A 27446-nucleotide genomic window follows, 5' to 3' on the forward strand; every position below is an offset into this window, starting at 1 on the left:
GTTGATGTCTAGAGAAAGCATGCATATCTCTACTACTTTAATGACATTTTCCATACTCTCTCTTTTTTTTGGGGGGGGGGCGGTTACCAGGGTTTCACCACTGAGCCGCATCCCCAACCCTATTTTGTATTTTATTTAGAGATAGGGTCTCACTGAGTTGCTTACTGCCTCACTTTTGCTAGGGTTGGGTTTGAACTCCCAATCCTCCTGCCTCAGCCTTTAGAGTCACTGGGATTACAGGTGTGCACCACTGCACTGGGCTCCATACTCTCTTAATGCATCACAATACTTTCTGGTGGCTAGTACCACCAATATAGATTTTTAAGGCATTATATGTGACCTTTGAATAAAGAGTGAGGTATAAAATGCCAGCAATCATTTGCAGCTGCCATTTGCAGAGTGTCTTTAATTTCACTTTGACAGCCGGAATCTGGCTGAAATTCTCATTATCACAAACAAATACCTATTCTGTTGTATAATAGGTAGGTAGGTTGTATTATAACAAATTGGCTAAAATTTTAAAGTGCATTATTTCATGGTGAGTAAAAATAATCAGACTCTTTTTTCCTCAGACTCTAAATTACTTTTAGAATCTTCATTCCCTTAACTACATAGTGAGGAGCATTAACCCATCTGAGCAATGCTTTTCATAGTAGGAAGAAGTACATATCTGAGTTTGTTTTATTTTTAAACATGTTTAATGGGTGTGCTTTGGTTTGACTTGTAGGAAGAATTTTTATGAACTAATATTATATATAAAATATTCATTTTAAGAGAATAATATGAATTCTTTATGATGACAAATGGACCATTTTATAAAATGTTGCTATCATTAATAAAATGTCATCCTATATTGTAAAACTGCAAAATGACTAACTTTTTTTCTATGAAGTAACTGGCATATCAGTATAACCTGACTATTTGGTTGCCTTTTTACATCTAAGGGGCCTGCTCCCTAGTGCTATTCAAATCACTTTCTGGTAGAAAAACACTCTCAATGTTAATTCTCATTATGTACTAGTGCAGTGTTAAAGTTATCAAAGTTGGTCCAAAGAGTAAATATATCCAATAGCAGTATAATTTAAAATTAAAATAAAGTATGAGCATATATATTTTCAATTACTATTTACGATTGCTATTTCTTTATAAAGGACTTTGCTATACAGGTAGGATTGATTCTGGAAATGAAACTGTGAAATTAAATTGTGAAATTTCAGTTTGCAGATAGAGGAAGTGATATGAGTAAGCATACAGAGGTGGGAAAGATCATAAAAACCAAAGAGAAGGAATTGTGGTGAGATGATACTAAAATGGGAATTCGAGTTCAGACACCATAAAGAGATTCTAGTGTCATGCTTAAGGGTTTGGAAATATCCTGTAGGAGGTAGTTGGCAAAGAGTTTCTGGAAAGGGCCAGATTGTAAATATTATAGGCTTTGCAAGTCGTATGGCCTCTGTTGCAACTCTTCAACTTTGCCATTGTAGTGGGAAAGCTGCAGTAGGTAATAAGTAAACAAATGGTTGTGGCTATGGTCCAATAAAACTGTATTTAGAAAAGCAGGTAGGCAAGATTTGGCCTGCAGACTGTAATTTGCTGACCTCTACTCTGGGGAATAGGGAGCCAATTGATGTTTTTTAAGCAAAGAAGAAAAGTAATTAAACTAAAGGCTGAAGTAGGACAGCAGAAGAGATAATGAAGGGAAGGATACATTGAATAAAACCTTTGAAGTAGAACTGATAAAGTGCAGGCCACGGTGGCCCAGGTCTGTAATCTCAGTGACTCTGGAGAAAAAGGCAGAAGAATCGCAAGTTCGAGACCAGCCTCAGCAATTTAGTGAGACCCCTGGCAACTTAAGGAAACACTTTCTCAAAATAAAAACAAAAAGGACTGGATGTATATCTCAGTTGTCAAGCACCCCTGGGATGGATCCCCAGTACAAACAAACAAACAAACAGATAATGTTCATCTGATAAGCTCAAAGTATAGAGAAATAAATATTCTTCCAACCACCTTTAGCTTGTCTCATTTGTAATCATGCACTGCAGTAATCTTATTACAAGAAAGAAAGAGAGAGAGAGAGAGAGAGAGAGAGAGAGAGAGAGAGAGAGAAAGGAAGGAAGGAAGGAAGGAAGGAAGGAAGGAAGGAAGGAAGGAAGGGGGAAAAAGAAAGAGGTGTTCTTCCATAATCTTGGGCCTAGAAAAAGCTGTAGATAGTGACAGAATCAAGATCCCCAAGACTTGGCAGGCTGGAATGAAAGATCTAATATGGACAATATAAATTTTATAAAGGTGAATCCAACATCCTTCATTGAAAGAGTTCAAAATGATGCTTTTAGCAATATTATGTGTGAAAATAATTTGGAGATTTTAGTTGACTTCAAATTCAATGATAAGTTGGAGAGACAGCAGGATGAAGAAAAACACATACTAAAATGATCTCAGAAGAACCTTTGGAACTATAAGGGCTGAAATTATTCCTTTTGATCCTCTCAATAACTTCTGAAGAATTTAAGATCTGACTTTCTTTCCATAGAAAAGGAGTCTGGAAATTTAGGATCATTTTTTTTTTTCAATGGTATCCAGTTGGATTGAACATGCATTCTCAAAAATTCCCAATATTTGAGTCCCAAGCAATTCTGGCATCAGAATCTGCTATTTGAATGCTAATGTTATCACTAGAATTAGGTAAAATGGATATTCTATATTGCCTTTTAAAAAAGATCAGGAAGTCAAGAAATAGAGTAGTTAAGTGGCCACTTAAAGTCACGATGCACTCCAGTGATAGACTCAGGATCAGACTTTATCCTGTTGCATTTTTAACCCAGACCTGTCTGTATATTAACATGCCTGCCCCCTGATTAATATTAAATATATAGAGAGAACTTTTTTCATGGAGTTAAAGCTACTAATTGCAAAGGTATTAGCCTTTCTCTACCCTTCTGTAAAGTGGACAAACTAAAATGAAGTATGTAATAATTAATTGTTATAATAGTATTCTGTTTAAAAACTACACACAACACTAATTTATTATAATCTGATTAATTATAATGTACAAATTGGGGCTGGAGATATAACTTAGTGGTAGAGTGCTTGCCTACTGTGCACAAGGCCTTGGTTTCAATCCCCAGAACACACACAATTTTTTTAAATAAAACAAAATATACAATTTTAGGTTCTTGATGTGCTTTGAATGCTTTACAACTCTCAAAAGGACACAATTTACAATTGCATTCTGAAATTAGGAAAAGTTAGTCATTGGTGTTGCTTAAATAAAATCATCACATTTCAGAAAAATTCAATGACATGTCATTCTTGTTGCTTCACATAGCAATTATAATTAATAAAAATAGCTAACTGGACAGTAACAAAAGTCTTAATTGCTGTATAAAAAAGAAAATTTATTCTTTGCTAAATAAGCTTTGAGGTATATAACAGAGTACATAAGGTTTTTAAGTATCTATAAATGCAAAATAATGAAGTGCATGTATGTTTTTATATCTACCACATGTGTATATGTATATATGTGTGTACATGTGTACTCTATGTATATGTGTATGTGATATTGATAAAGGAACACATGTAAATTAGACAACATTATGCAAGAAAAATAATATTTCCTCACTGAACAGAACTTTTAACTTTACATTCATGACTCTATGCTTATTGAGAATATATTCAGAATTAAGGGAACTGTCATTCATGTACTTAGCCTTTAACCTAGGAAACAGAAACTTGCAAATAGTTTAAATACTCGATTCTTCTTGGAGAACAGGTTTGTGCAGAGCACAGAGGCTGGTAGCCCCAGGTAATGGCTTTTGACCACCCTTGGAACTCTTCTGTCCTTTTGGTTGCTTTAGTTTTCTAGTTATAATATTAGTAAAGCTGATTCACCTTCATTGTACCATGAGGAAATTACTTCAGTGCTAAATGTTCTTTCAGAAAAGGAACACATATAAAACAGCTTGGTGAGATGATTTTTAGAGGAGAGGCTATAACACGTTCATTCCATATCATTGTATTTAGGACACACTGCTGAATCAAAGGATTTTAAAGTGAAGGTAGAACTGGTAGGACATATTTCTGTAACCCTTGTACCCACAAGGTAGGTTTAATCTGCTTACAGCCTTGAAAACAATTTTGAGAAGTTTATTACTTTTACTATTAGTTGAGTAATTCTAATTACCTAGTGTTGTTCTTCTGGAGAGACTGAAAACCTTATCACCATACATAAATACACTAACAATTGAGTTTGTACATGCTATTTAGTTATCAACTGGTGCTAAGCTAGTTTCATTCTCTTGTCCCCAGGTCTCTCATTTGCTTTGCTATTGTTTTCCATAGATCCTACAAGCCCTAACGTTTAATATTAAATGGTGTAACATAAATAGCAATGTGCTGGCAGGAGAGCCATTCTTCTTCATTCTATGGATATCAATCCTGAATGCCAGCAATAAACCATCCTCAACTAGGTTCTTGTCAAGGTCACTGCCATGTTGATTTTTTCTTAATATATTTATTCTCCTAAAGAGGAGCAGAGCTCTCTTATTAGTAATTATTGTGTGTGGTTTTTGGAATAATCATCTCTTAGAATTGCATGCTTGAAATGAAATTTTACACAATTTAATTTTTTTCATTCCTTTCAACATTATAATCTGCTAGAATTTTCTCTCTTATGTAGGGCCTAGAATTGTGGGATTTGGTTCAGAAATGTTGGTGGAAAACTGATTATTAATTAAAACAGGAACATGAAGATTTAAAAAGCACATTCATTTTGGAAATAATTTATTTTAAACAAATTTAACTCTGGAACATGAAGCAATTTCGCTTAATTTGTACAAATGTTTAATGCAAAATATTAGATTTCAAAGATGTGCTTCAGGTGATCTGGTATATCTCTCCCCCTTCTTTGTTCATCATTCTTGGATGCTTTTGTGTTCTCTTATGTTAGATTCCTTTATTAGTCTGAGGTGAATTCTTATATGGGACAAACCAACTTTTTAAAAAGTAAAATTTCCCATATGCTTTTCATTCACTTTCTATAAAGCTGCATACGGTAGCTGATTATCATATTTAATTTACATAGTTAAAAAAGCTCAAGGAGGAAACAAAAGCCAAACAGGTGGTTTGTATTGAAGAAATAAAATAAGCTTTATTATTATAGAGTAGGACAATTCTCTTTCTATCACATTACTTGGGGAGAATAAAGTAGACAGCTCATGCTGGGAAAACTGAAATGTAGAGAATGCAAGAGTCAAAAGACAGACAATACACTCAATATTGTCTCAGGCATGGATCTCTGAAAATCATGGTGAACTATCCAACTTGAATGAAGAAAAAGCATGAGCTTATCTCTCCTTTGCTTTCAGTTTTGAACGCCATTTTATAAATTGTGCATGATAATGATTTCATCTTTCTGATTAAATTGGTAAAGTTATTTAGTTTTCCTGTGCTTAAATGCATTTGTAAAAAAGTAACTGGCAATTATTGCTATGGCAGAATACATTTTTTTTTCCCATTTTGAAGCAGTGTTTTGTAAAGGGAAAATATTTATGATCATGCTTGTATAGTCCTTAAGAGTCATTTACTTATTTCCTTAGAATCTTTCCTAATGGTATCAACTTTAAAGTATCTCTTCTCATAGTTTAATATTTAGCCCAGATGTTTAGATCTTAATTTGAGCAATTCTAGTTTGGGGTTCTCAATATGTGTTCTCAAGTAGGTATGATCACAGTTTTGCTAAGTATTAAATAGTAAAATAAAATCTTTCATGTTATCTAATAAATTTTCTAAATATTTAAATTGAATCAAATGCTTCCTTTTTGTACTGAAGTGCATGTACTCCATAGAAAATTAATGCTTTATGAAAGACACTTCTTCCTATTTTCCCAATTAAATTGACATAAAAGAAATAGCATTTTAGGAGCAGTGATTTTTGAAAGTGCTGATACATTCATATATTTTAATTGAAGAAATCCTGGACATGAGGAGTGTTTTGAATTAAATTCCGCACCTGATCACATACATGCCTGTTGGAAGGTTTCCAGAGTGTGGTCTGGAAGGGACTGTTACTTCCAACTTGTGCCACTGAAATTAAGATCTACTCCCCAGAGAAGACAAGTGAATTAACACAGTATGCTTTATGCACAGTGAAAACAAACTAATCTGAGTTACTACTTTGCTTAAAACTGTAAAAAGTGCAATGTGCAGCAGATTGGGGGAACTCTGTTTTTATATTAAAAATAGAATAGATGATTTGTTTATGTAGCTTTGTTTTTAGGTTCTTCTGAAACACTAAGATTCTCTGAAAACTAAGATGAAATGCTAACTACACTCCAAAGCAATACTCTCTTCTTGCTTTTCCATTTCCTCATTTTCAACTTTTTATTACACAAAAGATAGGTTGATGGCTGAGAGCAAAAAATTAACATCAACAAGCAACAAACATACAGCTTACCTCTTTGTACATATCAGACCCATTTTAATATAGAGAAATCATCAACACCATATCATTAGCAAATAAATAATAATCACTCAGACATGAAAAAGTATTCAAAGACTAGAAGATTGGGGTGATGAAGACAGGAGAAATAATAGAAATGTGCACCAGGGCTGTTGGTATATCTTGTAGAGAATATCTAGAAAATTAGATTAATCAAGGAGCAGACATTTGGAAGAAAGTTTGTGTGAATGCCTGACAGTCTTGCTCTTTCCCTCATTTCAAATGTTGGCAGGGTAGCAGGCAGCTCCAAGGGAAATGTGCTCCTTTCATACTTGAGTAATTGATGAATTGTATGCAATATGCAAATGAGAATCCATAAATCTTATGAATGACAGCTTAATTTATGTGAGCCTTAATGAATGCAGGATTAGATTTTAATTAAATATCCTCAAAGGCACCCTGAGTAGTAGATTTTTTTAGGCCTTGTTTTTTGAAGACTTGTTTCTCAAGCCATGCATTTTACAAAAGCAGAAAATCGGGCAAAGAACTTAGCCTATATTTTAATAATAAGCATTGTTTCATTTCACTTAAAAAACAGCAGATCAAGTGATTAGTCCTTCACAAAATATGTACATATCTCTTTATTTTCTACACATTTCACTAAATTTGATTACCTTTAATTACTGTTGGTCTTTGATATCATATGCTATTTTTAATTACAAGAAAGTCATTAAAACTTTACCAAAAAATACACTAGCTGAAGAATTGTTTAATAAAAGATTATATTAGATAGATAAACATTTAAAGGATCAAATCTAATTTGAATAAAATAAGGTCTTCTTAACCACTTTTTTTTCTTTTTCAAAATTGCCTCTCTAGACAATACCTAATGAGATAAGATGATAAATAAGACTATTTTATTCATGATATTTAATAAGGAGAATTGCATACTAAAATTAGACTGAAATGATGTATACTCCTGCGGAATACTTACCTTCTTAATTCACTTTAATACCTTGAGTTTGAATATAGTTTTTCTTGAATTGTATATTAGATGACAGATCCTATTTTACTTTTTTGTTAGGCATCAACTTTTTAAATTAGCATTTGTTTAAGATTAAAATGTACATTTGATTTGGTGCTTGGAAATCTAGAAATTTTTCCATCTCATTTGAAATTTTTTCTTGTGAAATCACACTGAGCTTACATTTTTAGTACTCATCATTTGTTCCAACTAAATCAGTTTTAAATTTCAGAGGTTGAAATATTCTTTTGATTTTTCTCTCAGTAATCCTACAAATGCCTCTGTGAATTTAAGTAGAGAGATACCCACACTTTCCCTCTTAAGTGACACAAACTTTTATACCTTAAAAAAATAGTCTATTTGCCTAAAGTCTGTGTCGATATGCAGGTGTGTGATGCATTATGAAGAACAGAGGTTTAAAATAGGCCAATCAGAGCCTTGGTACACGGCTGAGGTTCTAAAGGAAAGAGTATCTGTAAAGACCTTTAAATTACATGCGTCATTTTGAGGAGTAGACTGTGTGTTCATGTAGGATTAGAGGGAGTCAAACCTTCAACAGGTTCTCCACAGGGATTCCTTCTCTAAAAAGATAAACTACTATAATGCAAAATATGGTAACAAATACTTAACTTCATGAACCAAAGTGTAGCTCTGAGAAAACCAGAACAAACCCATGTAATCCAGTATCTTTATAAGCCACGCAACATTTTAAGAGTCTGCTATGTGAAAACATGCTTTCTTTAAATCTTATATTAGTAATTTTCCAACACTGTACTTTTTTTAATTTTCAGAGAAATATTTTATTTCAGTAAAATAATTCTGCATTTCTGTTTTATTTTTAATGACCATAACCATCCCAAACATTGTGGTAAATTAAGTTCATTTTCCTGATAGATATTACAAAGTATATTCTTAATCTGCTTATGTAAAGTATATCTACTAATAAAAATTTATATGTACTATATCACTCAAAAATATAATTTTGAAGAAAACAAATATTTGAAAATATTTTAGAGTTGGGTGTGGTGGAGCACACCTATAATCCCATTTTCTGGGGAGGTTGAGGTAAGAGGATTGAGAGTTCAGAGCCAGCCCCAGCAACTTCGCAAGGCCCTAACTAAGTGAGACCCTGTCTCTAAGTAAAATATTTTAAAAAGGGCTGTGGATGTGGCTCAGTGGTTAAGGGCCCCTGGGTTCAATTCCTGATACCAAAAATAAATAAGTAAATAAAAGTATTTCTGAAAATAAATTTTTTGATAAAGTTTATATTTTATGTAGTTTGATCAATTACGCTGTAATTATATCACTTCCTTTTCTAAGAGTTAATAAGCAAAGGTATTTTACCTTAATATTAAAAGTAAGATAACACAAATTGACTAAAGGAAGGAAAGGACTAAAACTTGAATCAAATGAAGATTTCCAAGAGAAGTTTCTTAAGTAGAATATCATATTCCTGCCAATCAATATTTACTTTTCCGTATCTCTGACTTGTCTGGTAAATTTGGATTTACTTTGTCTTCTTTTCTGAAGCTCACTGAGTCTGTACCTTCATTTTCTTTTAGGCTATGTTGCTCAAAACAGTCAGAGGTATCTTGATGAAAATGTCTTTCGACATACTCTTTTAAAAAGACAACTTATTATTGTATTGATGAGACTTGCTTGGCTAGAAAAATGCCAAGTCTTTTGTTGATGTTGTTACACTAACTATTTCTAAAGTGGTTCTTTGCAGAATTTTTGTTTGTATATATTATGTAGATTCACTTGACTAAGAGATATGTTAGAGTCCATACATAGATAACATTCTTTGCCAACTGTAATCTCCCTTGTTTAGATATTTTGTACTTGCTATAAGGATTGTTAGATTTGCTTGTTCCTTTACAAATCCAAAAGCTATAGCTAGCACATTCATTATAACATAAGATCTCATCCATGAGAAAAATTGTTAAAGCAGGTGTGTTAGATTGCCAAATATGTTAAGGTTTTATTTTCCTAATGTGATATTTATTGGAGCTGATTGGAACTTTTGTTTAGAAATAAAAGTAAGTCATAGAGAATCTTAGTGGCAAGTTCCTTTAAAACTGGAGACATACTATAATTTGTTTTATGTATTGTAAGAACCAGGTTCAATGTCTTATGTGTTATTACATGCTTATATGAAGTAAGCAATACACAGCAATACTTTGCTGTATATGCAAATAAGAAGCATTGAGAAAAGGAAGTATATGGTTTCTCCTTCCTTTCTGGTTTCTAATGTGTCATTTCAAGTTGCATTCAAGTTATTTTGAATACCAGGAGAAAGAGCAGGTTTTATGAAAAATTTGAGCATTTTAGGCTTTTGTGTTGATCAGTTGGAGAAATGTAGAATGTAAATTGGTATGCACTTGGTATATCATTTTAATCACTGTAATTATATTGATTCATTTAGCAAATTATATTTGATAAAGGACAAAAGGTTTTGCCTAGTTGGAAGTCACCAAATGGAACTGCCCAAGTATTCAAAACTGTTTCCAACTCATTTTTGAAGAAGGTTTCAAAATGTAAAATTACTTTTCACTTGAGTTGAAAAGGATAAATAAAATCATAGTGCTCTGAAAAGTTTTTGATGATAGAAGTCTTTCCATATTTTCTGCCTATATTATTTTGAAAATTAGCATGTTTGAAGTAGTTCCTGTCAGGTAAAAATTTATGTTTCTACTTCTCTTAGCTTTCAGTGAATGCCTGCAATTATTTGCCATACCGAAAGGACTCTTCACACTAATCTAAGAATTGCTGCTACTCATCAAAATATTCTGAAAGGAAAGTGAAAACAAAAGTACATAACAGTAATCTATTATTTAAATTGTTAAGAAACAGAGGAGGACTGGCGTAGGCTTGCAAGATAGATATTAAACAAAACGCCTTACCTAAAAACATATTGTATCTTAGTTATTGTGTCAAATACAAATCAATATCAAAAGAGGTTCTCAGCATTGCTGTTCAGACACCTATTTATTTGTGCTATCTGAAGTTATATCTTAAAACATAACACCAAATATTTGGAGTACCATGCTCACTAAGACATGTTTCGAGCTTTCGTTTTTTGGGGATAGATAAATATGTAATTGTTCTCTGCTTTCAATACCAAAATCCCTGGAAAGAGATGAAAGAAAACCAGGGAATTTCTAGCACATTCTACTCTTCTCATTTTCAAAAGTGCTTCAGTGGTGCTGTCGTTTCTGTGCAGTCTCCTAATGACAGAGTTACTCTAACCCTAATGTCTGCTCCCAAGCACTGTGGGAAGAGATAATGAGAACTTTTCTCAGGACACATCCATAAATTCATCCCAGTTAATTTGTTGTGGAAAAAAAAGTCAGGAATAGTGTATTTAATCCCCACCATATGAATGCAGACACCAAGCCCAGAAACTCTGAGGTCATACCAACAAGCAAAAGCTGAAACTGGTAAATCCTGACTCAAAAATCCAAATCTTGGTGTTCATCTTGTAAAATTGAATGCTACTGAATGACTGGGCTTTTGGTTTTTTTATCTGCATGTTTAGAACTGTTGTGTTTGGGTAGATGAAATAATAAGAGAAAGTGATGTATAACTGCATCAGGATCATTTCAATGCATAAAAATTTCTACATTGTGTAAACCATGTACATGAAAATGACATTTTTCAACTATTATTATCTTGGAGTATCCCCTCCCAGTTTTTAAGTTCTATCAAGAAAACTCTTAAGCAAAAGATTTCTTTGGTGTGTAATATGATTTTGTCATAAGTATCCATAATTAAGAAACCATAGGAGTTTCATATATTAGGGAGTATTTATTTCATGTCATAGTCTTTAAAAGGGATTTTATTTTTAAGAAAGCAAGAAAGCAATTCTCTGCCTTCCATCCAATCATGTGAAATCTCATAGGAAACCTGCATCATTAACAAGCTCAACAAATTTCAACAAGTAGGAACTTAATATGGTAAGGAGAAAAAGACAAAACTTACTGAACTTCTTAAAATCACCCCACATGTCCATAAGAAAAGTCAAAAGGAAGATGGCTTGTTCATTTTTATCATGACCATATCACTTGTTTATTGTACAGAAATTTATTTATATGAGTTAATGGCATATGCTAGTTGTATACTGCTAGGATATATTGCTTTCTAAAAATAAATTATTCATCCTGTAGATAGCCAAGTTTTAAACCAGCTGTGAAAAAAAATAAATAATTCACAGTAATGATTAATATACTGAAGTAGAAACTTACAGGTATAGACTTATAATTGTCTAAGATAATAATTTATAATTCTCTACATATAATAAACACAATTATAATAGATATACTATTCAAAAGATTATTAAAGCATTCAGGTATATATTCATAAGTTCATGTCCGTATACTATACCACTCAAGAAGTAAAACACTTTAATATACCGTCAAGATCTTTTTATCTAAAATATTATTGTAAAAACGAATATAATTTTTTTCCAACAAATTGTAGAGAAAATGCTGCTGAAATGTCTGAATTATGATATCACACCAAATAATAATGACTTAAGTTTAAAAAACTATTTGGTGCACTGCAAATGTAGCAAAACAAAATTAGAAGAAAATGAGGGCTCTTTCTTATTCTTCAAGTGACTGTTAGTGATTATTTTCGTTCTCTTGAAATAGTACCTGAAAACAACAAAAAAAATAGGTTGATTCTTAATTGTAACATTGCTATCAGAACCTTCTAAACCCAAGCTGCTTTTATGTAGGCAGAGTCAGATAATTATAGAATTTAGAATACCCCTAGTTACCAAATGAGTAAAAGTGGCATATAAGTGTTTGGCCCTTTAATTCAGAGTCTTTGGTAAATGAAAATGTGTTCATCTCTTACCTCCCCTAGTGATAATTATCATTGTATTGTTGGATCCCATTTCTTGACTCTTGTGTAATTTAGCTCTGTCAGCATTAATCTCTTGGCTGTTCACATCAGTGGAACTAAATGTCTGCTTAATATTATGGAGGTTAGGTGGTTGTCATCCTAGTTGGGAAAAACAATGAAAAAATTTACTGTGATATTAGGCAAATATATCATGAGAGCACCCAGCCTAAAATCTGAATATGTATACTACAGGGAAATCGTGTTTGGAAATAGATTTGTACTTCCTTCCTCTACAAGATTCATGTTAGGTTTATTTCGTAAACATCTGTAGATTACTTTTCTCTATTTTTTTTCAGCTATTATCCTGATTATTGTTTGCTCTACAGTATTGAAAGCAGAAAATAGTTATGGATCCTCAAGTGAAAGAGGAATGCTTTTTATAATGTAGATTTACATTTTCTTCTCAGTAGGTGATAACAGTTACATTTATCAGGGTGTAGGACCATTCTGACAGGTGTGAGGGATAACTGCTTGATAGGAACTCACTACTACAAGAAAAGGAAACTTTTGATAAAGACATCATAGTGCTGATAAGTAAAGTTTAGAGAACATAATTGTTTATTATGTATCATTTTATAACCTTTCTATTGATCTTGATTTTTTTATATGTATAGCAAAGCATTGACAAAGGAAAAGTAACTGGAGACATTGGTATAATGAACCTTTATCTGCAATTTTATCTTTACATCGAGGACTGGTTAGCAGGCAATGGATTCAGATTTCATTAAAATACAGATAGAATTCTTTATAGAATCTGAAATCCGAACTTCCCATGAGTGAATTCCATTTATATTTCAATTTAGTGAGTCAAACATATTTGTTAAACCCCATTGTGTGCTGGGCACAGTGGCACATACCTCTAATCCCAGCTACTAAAGAGGTTGAGACAGGAGGATCATAAGTGTGAGGCCAACCTAAGCAATTTAGCAGGACCATATCTTAAAATAAAAAAAAAATGAAAAGAGATAGGAATGTAGCTCAGTGATAGAGCACCCTTGGGTTCAATCCCTGGTACCAAAAAAGGAGAAAGGAAAGAAAGTCTGATTATGAGTTGAACCTTGAAATAGACATTCTGACCAAAAATCAGGCACAAGGTATGACTCTTGCCTGAGAGAGAGAGAGAGTACATAGCATATTTGGAGAATAAAAATGCTGGGAACAGGGAGAACTTTAAGACTTAATAAGAAAGCAGCTGTATATTGATAGGTCACTAGAAATCCAAATTTCTTCCTCTGCTCACCTCCTGGAGTCTATTGCATTATTTTTTTCCCTTTGTGTACTAAAATCCAGCCACACTGGCTTTTCTTAGGTTTCCTAATCAAGTAAAGACCCTCTCCACATTAGGCTCTTTTCTCTCACTGTTGCATTTGCTGGAATATGTCCCTCTAATTTTCCCATAACTAGTAACATTTTAATACTCAAGTCTCATAGAGGAATTTTCTGTCCTCCTGACCTAAAGGCACCATTCTAATTCTCTAAATATCCATTTATTTATATTTATTTTTGGTCTTTTCTCCACCCAGATCTTTACCCACTACATAATAAACTCTCGGTGGATGTTATTAAAAAATACACACAAAAAAATGACAAATGCAGAAATAGTAGATGAAATTCAGTGGGACTTTCTGGAAAGACCACTTGCAAAATCTATTTTAGATGGAAAGAAAGAGTAGTCATCTTTGTTAATGGACAGAAAAATATAAAAATATAAATAATGGCAAAATGCATAGGAAACATGCAGACCACAAGCACTGTACAGAAAATATCAGTCAACGTTGATTTCTAGAAAAGAATCAGTGCCTTTTAACTTCAGCACAATAAATGATTCTTGTGTGTCAATTTGTAAAATTGTAATGTGAACTGCAAAGTAGTTAGATTGGTAAGAATTTGGAATGTTAATTTTGTAAAGAGGATGAACGGTAAAAGAAGAGGCATAGAGATGTCACAGAAAGCTATGGGATCTAATGGTGTTCCTTGAGCAGCAAATCCTATAATCAAATAAACCATTCAAATACCAGGTCAAATGTATGCCCCACCGAGGTGGCCACAAAGGCTTCATTTCATTTTATACTTAGGAAATATCACCAGAGGTTGCATTCACACACAAGAAGGAACCTCTTTTAAGTGCAAATACTCATAATTTAAGTTTTTAACCTTAATTATCAGTTAAATTCGTGCAGGGTTGAGTTGATTATTGAAGCCAAAATGCTGAAAAGTGTAGATGGTTTGGTATAATGGGCTTAAATGTCAATGGAAGGAATAAGAATACCAAAAAAGAAAGTTCCATTTAAAGTAGACGTGAGGACTGTCATATTGTAATTTCCCTAAGGTCTGTTTTGGTTATTACTCTTTCTGCCTGATGATTTTTACTGTAAATAGGTAGGCTGGTTGATACTTGGGAAATGTGATAGAATAGCCAGTTAACAGAGTCACATAAGCCTCTAAGAAAATAAACAATTAATTAATGAATGGCAAAAACAACAACAAAAAATATTTGAATCTATTATCAGCTGGATGTGGTGGACAAGGTGGTAGTAATTACAGTGAAAGGAATAATAGAAATTCATATTAGAAAGCTGACTCAACAGGAAGTGGACTAAAGCCTATACCAAACATCAATGTCCATTTTACCCTTCTTCTGATAAACTGAACACGTTTTCTGGCTTCCTCTTGACCACTGAAGGGACAAAGATCTCAGAAGAAGATAATTTCTTGCTCAGCCCACAAGCCTTTCCTTAGGCCTAGCCAAAATACTCTTCCCCCTTTAACTGTAAGTTCAGATGTGAAAAGGATAAATTTAATCTTTTACTTGGTTGTCCTTTATTAAATGTTTCAAGGTTCCTGATCTGTCCTAATCTCCTCCTAAAACTTTTATTTTCCATGTGGGACCTTACATTCTCTTTCTTTCTTCATTTGTTTTGGATTTTGAAGCCTTCAAATCTGTGATTGCTCTTTTATGGAGATATACTGGGTGATCAATGATCTTTAAGACACACAGGATTTAGGACAGAGGGTTCAAAGAGTCCTTGGGCAGCAGTTGACAAGGTCAGAGCGGCTTTCTGGTTCTGGTTACTGCAATGGACACTTATTATCCTACTTGATATCTGTAGTTTCTATAAGTTGACAAAAATTGGGGGGGAGGACAATAACTCTAGATTTATTTTTGGCTGAAAAAGGAAAAGGATGTTAGATCTAATGATCTGACTGGTGAGCTTAATGATCAATATGGCAAGTCTCACATGTAGGCAGAACAAGGTGGACTTTTCATAAAATATGTCTAAAGCTGAGCTACTGCTGAGTTCCCTCCTAAGTGGCAGGAATATGAAGAAAACTAGATTTTTCTTCCCTTTTGACTTTTCAGTTCTTTTCTCCTGAGAGTTATAAAATGGGCATCTAAATTATGAAAGAAAACTTATAAACAATGTAATGAAAAACATTAAAAATGTAAATGAGGAACAAATCTAAGAGATGGAATTATATCTGAGCATAGGCTAATATAAATGAAATATTTATGATTCTTGATTCTTTGTCTCAGAAACTAAATGCCAGGAACAGAGACATAGAATGCTTGTGTGTGTGTGTGTGTGTGTGTGTGTGTGTGTGTGTGTGTGAATATATACACAGGTTCCTTGTAGTATTGGAGAGACTGTGTTTTCATTTCTGGTCACCACCTTAGCAAACTAATCAATGAGGCATGAACTGCTATCTGCAGTGAAAGAAATGAAAAATAAACCACAGATAATCCCTCAGTTAAAAGGTTATTCTGTGTGATAAAAGCTATTTTGTTAATTTATTTACTTACTGGTACAGTGAGATAAAGTGAAAGTACAATTAGGGAATTCTTTTTGAAAGGATTTTAAAGGGCAATGATGACTTAATATTTTGTAATATTTGATTGACAAGAGCATTTTTAAGCTAAATTTTGTAGCACATTGAATTCTATACTATTTTTCCTTAACTTACTTTGTATTTTAAATTTTATAGATATGTACATAATGTAATTGAATACTCAAATAAAAATAAAGTCTTCTTTAAATGTATATGCAACATTTTATTTTATGTATCTTCAATTTAATTAGGAAAGGTAATTTTAGAAAGGCTGTTCTTGTCCTTTAATATTTTCTATTAATTACATTTATGACATATACTTTATTGAAAATCATTGATTTGTTCTTTTTTCCAGTCATTTCATGCAACAAAAAGTAGGACTTTTTTTTTTTAACCTGTTACATACTTCAATAGTCAGGAAATAAGAAATATATAGAACATAGTTATTGCATTTAAAGGCTTTGTATGCTTAGAAAAAATGATATGTGAATTGTCTTATTCATGGGATAAGGATTATCATATATTCCTTGGTAGTTTGTGAGTAAAAGGAAGTTGGTGAGTGATGTGTACCTGGGAGAATTAGGAAAGAAGTTGATAATAACTGGCATTGGGTTTATTGCCTGGACAATTGGAGGAAAGTTCATCCCAGGGTGAAGGACTATCTAACATCTGTAACATCTTTCATACACACACACACACACACACACACACACACACACACACGTGAGAATACAATTACAGAGGGAAAGTTATGAGAATTTATTCCTAAATGAATGCAGGTGCTGGAATCAAAGACCTTGTATGCTATGAAAAAAAAAAAAAGATTTGGTGAACTTTTGGAAGATTTTCAGAGGTATTGAGGAGCTATGATGTTCAATCCATGTATCAGTTAGGTCACTACTCAACACTATGCAGAAAAAAATACTATAGGTAAGGACCCATGATAAGGTCGGAGCAATAGGAAGGAAGAAGAGAGTGAACTGGGAGATGGATCATAGGTCAAGTGAATAGAAGCTGGTGACATTGTGCTGAGAAGTAGAAAAATCCTTAAAAGAGAGAAGAATTGGGATGACTTATTTAGTCCTAGCTTTGGAGATTGGATGAATGTGTTTTATTATCAGAGTTATGGAATCCAATAGGTAATGAGAGGCACATTAAGGTGAAGATGAAAACATTTGCATAGGCATCTTAAAGTGCTTGTGAAATGTCCAGGTGCCCATACATCTATGGATTTAGAACTCAGGAGAAAAGGGAAAAGACCATTTTTACATTCTCAGAAATTTGTTTTAATCCTTAATGAATTAGATATCAAGTTTATTTATAAGCCTGAGGGGCACGAAGTCTGGATATTAGGTCAAGAACAACAGAAGAAACCATTCTTTAGAGCCCTCTAATTGTCCCAAGAGACTGAAAGTTGTATTTTTATTTATACAGTCTGTTTCATATCTTCTTCTCATTGGAAATACTCTGCTGTTGTGACACTCTGTATTCACTTGTAACAGCTATTAAAATTAACTATATTAACAGTTATTCAGGCAGCTATTAAATTTTTCATATAATGTCTTTACTCAGAGAAATCAGACAGGGCAGGAGGAAGGATAGTGTGACTGAGGTAGAAATGGAATTAAGATGATGGCACAGATAAAAACACTCCCTTCATAGGTTGAGAGAACGTGTTCCTGAACATGGCAGAATACCCCTAGTGATCTTTTTCCTTTGTTCTGACTGTTCACATACTCCATATCAGCCGCTCTATGATAATATTAGCTTCTTTGACTATTTCTGATTTTAAATTTTTATCAGCTATAGCATACCTGGAGGGTGTCAGGAAAGGGAAGATGTGGATTCCAAAAGGTTAAATGATCTGCCAAGGTCAGACATCTAACAAGTGACAGCTTCCGTCTTTTGATCCATAGCAAAGTGACCTGTGTCTCTATTATTCAGAGGCACCATGGTATAATGGAGTAAGCTCAGGCTTTGAAGTCAGAGATACATGGATCTGACACAAAGATCTGAAATTTATGAGTCATACTGTTGGGCCAGTCAACTCTAATTTTCTCATCTGAGAAATGGAAATAATAATGCCTTCCTTAAGGAAGGGTTGTTGGAATTTAAATGAGATAGACATTTCACATTGTACAAAGTAGATGTTCCACAATGTGTCAACTTTCTCCTTTTCCTCTGTAAACTCACAATCTTAACTCCATATGTTCTCAAGCTGGGGGAAAAGAAAAGCAGTGAACCCATGAACCCAAGAACGTAGAAACACAGAGGTTAGACCAAAATTAGGTCAATAGTCTGCACTTGCTTTATTTTTTGGCTTCTTGATCTTTGTATCCTTTCTAATTTAAAATACATTTTAAAAACATTTCCCTTTATTCATGACATATTTTTGTTCTAAGCAACTTCAATAGGTTTTTAATAAACAAGTTAGCATTTAACCCACGCTTTGAGTAATATGTCCTGTCCTTTCTTTTCTTGCCTTTTCCTCCCTCCCCCTCCCTCTCTCTCTCCCTCTCCCTCCCCCTCTCCCTCCCCCTCTTTCTTCCTTCCTTTCTTTCTTTCTTTCTTTCTTTCTTTCTTCTATATGGGCTTGAACTCAAAGGGTACTTAACCACTGAGCCACATCCTCAGCCATTTTAATTTTTTTTATTTTTTATTTTGAAACAGGGCTCCACTCAGTTGCTTAGGGCTTTGCTAAATTGCTGAGGCTAGCCTGGAACCTGTAACCCTCCTGCCTCAGCCTCCCTAGCTGCTGGCATTGCAGGCATGTGTCCCAGTGCCCAGCAAGTAATATTATTATATTATTTCTTGAAAGGTCAGTTTAAGAATTACATAAAAATGTTAATCTCATGTTTTAAAAAAGAACCTTTAACATATTTAATAATTCTGAATCAATCTGTTATTTATATTTAGTCTGGCCATTTCTAAAATGTATAACACTATACCTTAATATAAACCTATTCCTACATATCATTCATCTACAAAAATGAATTTCAGCTAAGCACTGACTTACACAAGCAAGTTAAAGTATGAAAAAAACAATTGCTAAAAACATTGTACTTTTAATAAAGAATTCTCTTATTATATAATTCTGGAAAAGTACTGTTTTAAGTATAATTGTTGATACAGTGGCTTGAGTCCTGGATTTTTTTTTGGAACTGTCCCTATTTCTTCATTCAGTTAATATTTTGAACTCAAACTTTTGAATCTTGGGCCAAGTTCTGATTCTCTTTTATTAGTATGTGGAGACCTATTGTTACCACAGCAAAAAAATCTCAGCCACATGATCCAACTCTACCATTGGAATCATGTTAGAATTTAACTTGCACTTTGAGTAATGTTTTCAATATTACTACTTGAAAGGTCAGTTTAAGAATTACACAAAAATATTAATCCTATAGTTTCCTCAATAAAATCACAATCTTAACTCTTTATGTTCTCAAAACGGGACAAAAGAGAATAAATGAACCCACAATTAACAACTCAGAGGTTAGACCAATAGTTAGACCAATAGTCTCTGTAGTTCTATTCTTTAGCTTCGTGAGCTTTGTCTCCTTTCTATTTTAAAATACATTTTTAAAACATCTCCCTTATTAACACCTTATACATTCTATAAAATTATATTATAAAGTAACTCATATAGAATAACATTCAGGAGAAAATAACTGGGCATCTACTTAAGAACTGCAGGTAATATTTCAACATAAGTACTAATAGTTAATATGTAATAAATTTATTATACGTATTTTAAATATCTACATAGACATTTTGAGAGAGTGTCAAGTAATTATAGAACAACTTTTCCTTAGTATTTTATCAACTTTACTTACTCTTTTAATACTATAATTGAACATTCAGAGTTGTGAAGAGGCAAGATCTAAAGTGCTTCCATAATATTTATAAAAATTAAAAATTATATTTACCTTCATAATTGTTTCTGGATGTAGTCCCTCTTTTGAGAAAATGATTTGTTGATAGTATTACAAATTTTGAAACCTGGATTTAAAGCAGGAATCCCAATATCCCTTTGAATGAAAGAGAAATGACAGTAATGCAATCCATGTAATTCACTATCATGCTTCAGTTGCCAAAATAGCCAATATTTTAATTAGTGGATTTAATTGGTTATGTCTTCAAAACTTTATTTCCTATAGAATAACATGAGAAAAAATATTTCTTACACAGCCCTTTAAGATAGGTTAGCATTAGAATTTAATAAAATGATTTAATTAAATATAAGATTATCTAAATCTATAATGATTTAAATCATCTGTTCTTTTATAAGAGCTTCTATTTTATTTTGTGAGACTAGACCTTATCTGCAAATGAACTTTGGTATTGATATAATTATAAGAGAACAATAATATATTTCTGCAGTCTACCACTTAGTGCATGTTTTATGCACGTTTAGACCATTGAATTAACTCTCTCAAACAATAGAAAGAAATTCTTTACTAGAAATAGCTTGCTTTTGCCTTGGCTTTGTAGCAAAATGACATTAGGGAACATATATGGTTGTTGTTGAACCTGATTGCTTTAGCAGCCCTCGGGTTGATAGTATCAGGTTCCAGCTTGCCCTGCTGGGTCAACGTGGACCCAGGCCTTCACAGAGAAAAGTTCAGGGAAAGTTCACTTCTATTGTTTTACCATGGTTACAAAACAGAAAGAAAAAAAAAAAGGAAGAAGAAAAGAAGAAATCTTGGGTTTGTGACCTCTTGCTGCCATGAGCCTTCTACTGGGTTCTCTTTGATTTTGTCAATTAAACATTGCAACAGAGAAAATTAAAACTTACAATAGTCTATAAATGAATAGAAGCCAAAGTACACTCCATTATCACTCGTAGGTAATCCTTAGAAACACTCAATGATTCACTGAAATAAGTATTCAGTTAAGTTTAATTTCATTTAAAGTGCTATCTATATTTTCCCCTTAAACAAGTTAAAATTTGCAAAGCTGATTTGGGAGGATATGGGTAAAAATTTATTGAAAGTAATTTTACTTTGGCTTTGTGTTGAAATAAATTTTAAATTAGCAGAGGGTGATATAATTTGAAACATCTTCATGTAAGAAGTTTCGTTTACTTAAATGGTATGAAGTTGTGACATTACTCAGTAATATCTAGATATATTTCAGGCATAGGTGAAAATTCAAACCAGTTCAAAATCCTGAAGTTCTGACTTTACACTAAACTTGTGGAAATTTTTGTTCTAAAAATATTTAACGAGTATTCCTTCTGAGGGAAGTCAATGCAATCTACTTTATTTCACATTTTGTCCCCTGAACCTATGAAATCTATGTTTAATGAAGTACAGCTGTAATTATTCTTCTTAATTTAAAAAATATCAATGTTACCTGTAATGTGGAATGTTATCTATATAACACAGATAAAATTATTGCTCAATTTGGATATTTCAGCCTAATTTTTGTTCACACCTTATTTTTTAAATATGATTTTATGTATAAAGAAAAATACATTTTAGGTAGGTGTTTGAAGGACTTTTTTTCTTAAAAAATACATAACCTACATTAGTATATATTCAAATGAATTAAAAGAGGTTTACTTTAGGTATTTCTTTAAGTAAAGGCATTGTAGGTTATTTTAGACTCATAAGGTAGGTTTAGACCTTCAGCTGTAACTACACTGAGTCCTATAAGACTTTCTATTTGTTATGCATGCCAAGGATTGGTTTACAGAGCAAAGAGAAAGAGTTGCATAGAATCAAGATAACAGCAAGATGAATCTTTGTAACTCTGTGGATGACACTATCTATGATATGTGCACATTTGTTTATTGATCTTCTGCTCTTTTGACTAGCATAGCTTATTTTCCTTGAAGTCACTTGTGTCAAGCCTAAAGCTGAACTTTTCATAATCTAAATGAAGATAGTGAAGGAAAAGGGAGGGATTTAAGTATCTATTTAAAGTAATCATAAATAATGTAGAAAGTATCCAAAACATCTTTTATAAATTGTATCATATCCTTTATATTAATAAAATTAACACTAGTTCTTCTCAAAAAACCTATTTTCAATGTTATGCTGAAATGTCAAAATTTTAAATTGTCTTCATACTACTCATATTTTTAGAATCTGTAAAGCTGGTTTACTAAACAAAAAATCAATTCTGGTTATATTTATAAATTATGATCTTTATCTGACATCCAGAATTTTCAATGTGTTTTTTTCATATGTTAAGGTTGGGAAATGTTTAATTTACGGAACGTTTAATATTGCTGATGTTCCCTTTTGAATTAAAAAAAAAAGACTACTTGGAAAACCAGGCAGCCAAGTAACTTGACTTTTGTGTTCAGAGGTCATCTAGTCCTTCACCTGCCTGTAGACAGGACTTACCTCAACCATTCAAGATAAATGGCTGCCTCTCAGATGTTAAAAATCTTCAAGAGAAGAGTCTGCAGAGACCTTCCCTGATAACCTATTCTAATGTTTAACTGCTCTAATGAGAGGAAGAACTATTTTTTCGTTTCTCATCTACATCCCTCTTGCTGCAGTTTAAGAGTTGATACTTATTTTTAATGTTATTTTGCTGCTCTTTATTGCTGTGTATTTTGAATTTATTATTGGCCAGATTTTCCCAGGGCATGAAGAGTTAGAAATAAATCTCGTGCATGTTCAAGGATCCAGCCTAGTGTATGGCTTAAATATATATTGCTTAACTTCAATGGCCTTGCAGTCATGTTTTCTCTCTCTTTAGAACCATTGTTCCTCATCAATAAAGGGAGGTAATTATTTACTTTTATACAGAATAACTGACTAGGGTATTGTTTGATCTCTTCATGCTCCAGTGCACTAAACAGCTATAATATGAAGTGTATAGGAAATATTTAATTTTTCTAAAATTTATCCCAAAAGTCAACTTGAAAGTTTCTTCCAAAGAAGAATACTCCAAAGACTGTAAATATCCAATAAGAATTTTAAATTAATTATTTACTTTGTAGGTATTTCACTGAATTCATTTAACTTTTCATATAAGAATCCATGAAGATAAGGATAATTTTTAAAAAATCTACTAATTCATTTATAGATATTGAATTACAGTCATCCTTCTGTATCCTAAGGGCATCAGTTCCAGGATGCCCATGGATTCCAGGATTTCCCCATCAATATCAAAATCTGGGGATTCTTAAGACCCTTATATAAATTGGTATAATATTTACATTTAATTTATTCATATCCTGTCGTATACTTTAAATCTCCCTAGATTACTTATAATATCTAATGCAGTGCAATCACTATGTTATTTAAATCTTTAACATATTTATTTTGTAATTATGATGCTTATTTATAAAGTACTCCATAATATGATATTATATATTGATATATTTTTTTCAATTTTATAAATAGTTTGATGAAATTTTTAAAAAGTAACAGTTTGATTTAGAAAACACCAGAAAGTTTTATCTAATATTTTATTTCACTAAACATTTTAACCCAAGGTCAACTATCTATATCTATATTTTAAAAGAGAGATGATATTCATATTTGAGGATCTTCTCTCCAAAAGGAGTCATTTCCCTAGGTTATATCCATACTTCAAAAGAACTAAGTTGAAAAATGAAAAAATTCAATCACATCAAGTTCATTTTAATCTTACTCTTTATCTCTATGGCATGTTAACTGGTTGTTTTAGAGCTATAGATAGAGGTTAGCAATAAGCCACGCAGAAGATATAGTTTGCATTAAGCATGTTGAATGGATTCTTGATCAGAGCTTCATTTTTTTTTACTTTAAAAAATTTTTGGTTTTAGTGCAAATTAATATTCTTTTGCTATAAAACTTTAATGCTGAATTTTAATTTATAGGTGATTACTAGCTTCTTGGAAAAATAAATTGGATTACTCTCCAAGTATATGATCATTTTTTACATTTTGGTGGACCTGTGAAACTTTCTTACCTGCTTTCTTTTAGAATAAAAGGCCAATTGGGGACTTGTTTATAAGGTACCATGTCCTTGAATACTTGCTTTAATGCCATCTTTCCTTTCATTGTTCTTCTATAGCTGTCCTCATTTTTTTTTAATCTAGATTTTGGTCATCATTTTCTAGCAAAGGTCCCACTGTTCCATCTTCCTGCATAACTTTACATTTCATACCATACATTTCATGTCATTTTATTGCTGAAAAGTTACCACTTTTTCTATGAATATAAGATCAAGTCTTCTAGCTAAGTCTTTAAGGCTTTGGAAATCTGATTACAAATTATTCTTTCAACTTTATCTTCTTTAGATCTCAGAGCCTAATTATTATTTCTATATGAATTTTATTTCAAGTCTGTCTTTTGCATTTCTTCCTATAGAATTTCCTCACCTTCTTTCCCTTTGCCAAATTCCAATTATCCTTCAAGATCCAAATCAACTCTCAAGCATTCTGCAAAGCTTAGAGCTTATCCCCAATGTCTACCATCTGCTTTTGGCTGCCAAGTACAAGATATACATTCAGCCCACAACTTAACACAACCTGAAAATGCAGGGCCCTTTATTTTAAAAAAATGATAGGAATTCAAGATGGTCACAGCAGAGTATTAAATCCAACAGAAGAATCTTTTTGTAACATGTGTGCTGTTCAAATGCTCAGATTGTATGCTCTGCAGAAATCTTTTCAAGTAATTCTCCCACAGTGTGTGTAGTTCAACACCTTTACTATCACTTGCCATGTAATGTTGGTTATATACATGTGGATGTGTTCTGATACAGCAATGTTTATGAGTTCCACTAAGGTCATGTCTTAATCTTTGACATTCTGTATCTGAGTAAATTTCCTTAAAAGAAGAGAAGCTCACTAATTTATACTGAATTGAATGTGATTTTATTGAACGGTGATTGAATGTGAATTATATTAAATTGAATGTAGGGAGAAAAATATTCAAATGTGTATTTCTTCAATGGTTTGATATCATATAACTTGGGAAAATTTTGCTTTTTAAAAATGAAAATCATGGTTTACCAATAAGTCTTTGAAATAGTTTAAATAGTCAAAGTAAAACCTTACTATTGAGGCAGATTCATTATCAATGTGAGAATTCAATTTGAAATGGAGTTCAAAGAAGTATTATAAAACATAAAGTATTAAGTTGTCTCAAAATAAGGATTACTTTTTGCCATTTATTGAACATTAGGTGGTACTTAAAGTAAGAATCCATATTTTAGTTAGAAAAATAGAATAAAATTGCATAGTGGAAGGAAATTACCATGAGCAAGTAAAAGAATTTTGCAACAGATTTTTGGCAGATAAAAGCATAATGAAAATATCATAGTTCAGGGCTGGGGCTGTGGCTTAGAGGTATAGTTCTTGCCTCATATGTGTGGAGCACTGGATTTGATCCTCTGCACCACAAAAATAAATAAAGTATTGTGTCTATCTACAACTAAACATTTTTTAAAAGAAAATATCATAGTTCATATCTGTAAGGAAATCAATTTTATATTTGCATTACACCAGTGTGTAAGGAGGATGGAAGATGTCCAAATAATCACATCACATGTTTTTGTTAAATTTTAGGTATTCAAAAAGAAATATAAGACAAATTGAGACATTTTATCTCACTGTTTGATTATTTCAAACCTAAATACTTGCATAGATACTATCTTTATTGGGGTTTTAATTAAGGAAACTTATTTAAAATATATTTTGTTCACAATACAAAAGTACAAATATTTTATCCAATAGATTTTAATCAATATTGGTTCTTTAAATTTAAAAAGGATTTGTGGTATATATGCTCTTAATTTTTTACCTTTCTCTGATTTTCCTGATTCTGGATAGAATAAGGAAGGAAAGTGTATATAAAAAAATGCTACTTTAAAACTCTGCCACTGTTTAGGGTTACATACTAAGATCTGTAATGTTCACATTAGGAAATACTCTTTCTGATTAAGTTTTTACATGACTTGTAGCTGGATGGTAAGTTTATGAAACATTTATGACAAGTAGTCTGTGATCACTCAATTGATTTCTTGATTAATAGCAACAAAAACAAATAAAAATGAATATATGATATTGTATGAGGGTCCAGAAGAATTAAGACATAGGTTAATGATTAGATGTTGAGGAGGGGGGGATGTATTGGAAAGAGGTGAGAAGGAGATAGAAACTGAGAAGCACACTTACAAAATTCCTTAGAAACCTTGACAATTACTGATTGTTTTTATTCAGAAGACTTTGTGGCATGCTGAAAGAGATTGGACTAATTCAAGTCTATGCTTGATTCTTTCAGAAAAAAAAAAACTTTTGAAATATGGATGGAAGTGGTAGTTACAGAGTCTTTTGCCTATTTTACAGGAGATATAGTTTTTCCCTACTTTTTGCTATCTAAGAATTGGAGGAGTTTTTCTTAGTAGTTAACAAATTGCCTATCTGCCTATGCATTCATTTATAAGCTTGAGCTGTGTGAATTCAATAAAGAATTCAAATCCAAAAAACATTTTTGAATAAATTCATTTTTAATGATGTTTAATGATTTTTTAATGATGTTTAAACCATACACTTCAGTGGTCCTTACGTACTCATTGTATGCAAATTTTCATTTGAAAAATAAGTAGTTTCTTCAAATGAACCTCAGTGTGCCAAGAGTTGTAGCCAATGGCATTTTGGTCATAACTAGTATCATAAGATCAATATTTTCTTGCTTCTAGTCATAGACCATATTCTGATTCCCAGCTTGGAATCATTGTATAAATAAAGGTCAAAATATCAACTCGAAATAGCTAGAGGGCAAGGCATGGTGCTGCACATATATAATCTCAGCAACTTGGGAGGTTGAGGCAGGATAATTGCAAGTTTGAGTCCAGCTTCAGAATGTAGTGAGGCTCCAAGCTTCTTAGTGAAACCCTGTCTCAAAGTAAAAAAATAAAAATATAAAGTAAATAAAAAGCATGGGGGATGTAGCTCAGTGGTAGAGTACCCTTGAGTTCAATTCCTAGTACCAACAACAACAAAAAAGTCTTTTTAATTAAAAAAAAAAAATTATTGCTTGAGGAAGCTCTAGTCCAATGCATACAATAATTTACCCTGACAATAATCACTGGGTTCCTTTGGATATCCGATAGTTTCAGATCCTTCCTTAAGCCCTACTCAGCATTATCTTTAGACACAAGGGATTCTTCTTATGTGTGTGTTAGATTCAGCATTGCTGCCATAAAATATGAATGCAAATTAATTGTCGTTTAGTCAAAGTTCATTGGAGAAATTGCTGACTTGCACACTTACAGTAAATAGATTTTAATTTTTAT

The 27446-nt window shown here is 32.4% G+C and overlaps 1 protein-coding gene across 2 annotated transcripts in view; it reads left to right on the forward strand.

Annotated features, from left to right (window-relative positions):
• Dach1 (dachshund family transcription factor 1) overlaps nucleotides 1-27446 on the forward strand; it is a 398616-nt gene that overhangs the window by 119827 nt on the left and 251343 nt on the right. The gene's annotated exons all lie outside the window — the stretch shown is intronic.

This window comes from Marmota monax, unplaced genomic scaffold (genome assembly GCF_021218885.2).
Source record: "Marmota monax isolate L192 unplaced genomic scaffold, Marmota_monax_Labrador192_F-V1.1 WCK01_AAM20220418_F8-fsc00049, whole genome shotgun sequence".
NCBI lineage: Eukaryota > Metazoa > Chordata > Mammalia > Rodentia > Sciuridae > Marmota > Marmota monax.